The sequence below is a fragment of the Buceros rhinoceros genome, unplaced genomic scaffold (genome assembly GCF_000710305.1).
Source record: "Buceros rhinoceros silvestris isolate BGI_N320 unplaced genomic scaffold, ASM71030v1 scaffold714, whole genome shotgun sequence".
Lineage (NCBI taxonomy): Eukaryota > Metazoa > Chordata > Aves > Bucerotiformes > Bucerotidae > Buceros > Buceros rhinoceros.
In genome coordinates this window covers 15245-18055 of record NW_010408544.1, presented here as the reverse complement: position 1 = coordinate 18055, position 2811 = coordinate 15245, and positions in this window count along the sequence as shown.

Below are 2811 nucleotides of genomic sequence, written 5' to 3'. Positions count from 1 at the left end.
CTTTCCCCTGCCTACTATCCTTCGGGTCAGTTGTGTTCAGGTTTGTTAATTACTTAAATAAATTAATCTTATCTGTAAATAATATTGGAATAGAAAAGATAACGGGAAGCTTCTGAAAAAATGGAGTTTTGCCTTCTTGGAATGGGTAGCAGCAGTATTTTCACAAATGAGTATTGCAGGGCCTCGGTTTATTGGGATGGCCCTTATCTCCCAGCTGAAGTGATGTTTGTACATGTATAAATGTTAAATAAAAAGCTTTGGAATCCACATCTGCAAAACCTCAGTCTTAGGCAGAGGCTGCATAACTTTGCTCTCAGCTCATGCCAGGATGAAACGAACGGCCTTGGATGCTGGTTTTGGTCTAGCTGGGCTCTTTTTGGGTAGAGCACCTGGTGACTTTCGGTGGTCTCTTGGTGGGATTCAGCTGAAAGACCCCGGTCACCCAAAAGCTCATCCCCAAAACGTCTCAAATCCGATGGAATGTGTCTGTAGAGATTCCTCTTGCTCAACATTTGTGCACCAGGAAAGGACATGGGTTGTGCTGTCCATGGCAAACTGCTGGCTGTTCTGTCAGGACAAAATGGACTAGATGACCTTAAATGGCCCTTCCAACCCAAAACGTTTTGTGGTGCTATAAAACTCTTGTGTTTATGTTCTATGGTGCTATAAAACTCTGTGTTTCTGTGCTAGCCAGTGACACAGCTCATGGCTTGTTGCCTGTAGCCGAAGCTGCCCAGTATTGATGGGACCTACTGAAGAGCCAGCTGAAGGGTCACGCTGTGACATCTGGTAGATGTGCACTGCACGTTCGTTAGTAAGGTCTAGTCGGCTTCTGAGTGCCCAGGCTGCCAGTTCTGTGGGAAAACAGGTTTTATTATTATTCTTTTTTACCTGTCCCCGATGATGGGGGGAAAATGTGTCACCTCTGCCTGTTCCAGTGGACACCTTTTAACAGCCATCCTCAGGAGTGCCATGGGACAGCCTGCTTCGAGCTGTGCCTTTGGATTTCTTGGGGAACAAAGCGAGCGTGGTTACTCGCTGTCAGGGCAAACTCTTACCCTGAGAGGTACCATCATGCTGCATTTTGGAGTCGGCACTGGCTTTTCCGGGTCTGTGGGTGAAGCCGAGAGATTAGCGTACAGCAGCCGGCAAATTGGCTTGTGGAGACGGTAAACTGCGAGGGGTGAAAGGGAATGATCTGAAGTTCCTCTCAAGTGAGAGACAAAGAGCTGTAGGCAGGATGTTTGGTTTGGGAGGGACCCCGATTGTGAAATGTGCTTTTCCACCTTTGTTAAGGGGAGCCAAGGCTGAAGAGCTGCTCAGACATGCTCCAGGTGTCTCCTCTCGCTGGCTTACAGCAAGGTGGGGATAAACCGTCAAGCAAACGCCCCTTTCATCAAGAGAGGCTCCTGCAGCAGTCCGTGTGGTTGGTGTGCTGGAGTGTCTTAATTATCTTCCAAAACAGTTCTAGAGAACAGGGTAGAAGTACTGAAATTCATAAATTGTTGACTTTTTTTTTTAAGATATTTTAAATCTGAAGGACTTTATTCCTGTTAGCTTTTGGGTTAACTTTGAGTGAGCAACCTCGTTGGCCTGGGATACTGACAGACCTTCTCTGGTGAATTGTGCGGGGATGGCTCATAACATCACTACCCCAGGACAGTGATCACATCCCTGAGGAGGAGGAGAATGGGATATGTGACATCTCACCTGCTGCAGGGGTTCGGATCCAGGTACTTCACATCCGGAGCGAGCATTGCCGCTACTCGTCTTCTGCAGCAGCCCGACTCCTCCACTGCTGCCAGGTGGTGAGTGGTGTCTGAGTCAGCCCCATCCAACTGGTTTTTGTGGAAGGAGTGGAACAAGCCCACGATTTAACCAGAATGAGCAAACCAACGAGTGCATTATTTGGGGCTAAATTAACACCTGGGATTTTTGATTTCTCGTTTTGTAGGGTTTTTTTTTTTAATTTATTTTTATTGTTTTAATCCACCCAGTGAAGTCACGTGAAACACTCTGTGGACCCTTATGGATGAATTGCTGCAATAAAATGCAGCCTCCAACCAGAGCCGGTTGGACTCTGTTCGAACTCCTGCTTTGTTTAGCAAGGCACTGTACATAGCCATAAAACCGGCTGTGCTGCCAACTCCTTCCCTGCCAGGTACGCACGCTCTCTGCGAGTGCCACGGGCTCTGCCACTCCCCAGCATGCTTCTACATCACACCCACCTCGGGTAGAGGAAAAATGTCCTTTGTGTATATATGGAAAAGTAGCAGGAGGTTAGTGTCAGATGCAACCACAGTAGGTAACTTCAGGCTGAGCTCTGTGGAGTAACCCAGCTCGTTTTACACTGCTTCTGACTCGGGTTGGAGAGCTCTGAGCGGTAAAATTGATGAAAGGTTTGGAGAAATGGCGCTGTTGAGAAAGAGCGAGCCAAGGTGCGTTGGCACGGAGAGGAGTGTTACTCCAGCGGTAAAGGGATGCTGTGATGAGGCAGCTCTCATGAACGAGCACTCTTAAACGAGGGTGAGCAGCAGCAAAATCCAGTTGCAGCAGGGGAGATGCAGATTGAGATTAGGGCAGTTGAAGAAATAGCCAAGGGAGGCTGCAAAACTGTAATTGCTTAGAGGGAAAAAATTTCGGGTGAGATCAGATGTCTGCATCAGCCTGTGAACCAGCTCGCGGCTGGAGGCGTCACCACCGGCATCTTCTAGCCCAGCAATTTCCTTGTTGGGTAGACAGAGAGCAGGTCCCGCTTGGCAGCGCTCCCTCTCACTGGGTTGGATATCCTGTGTGTCATCCCTCTGCAGC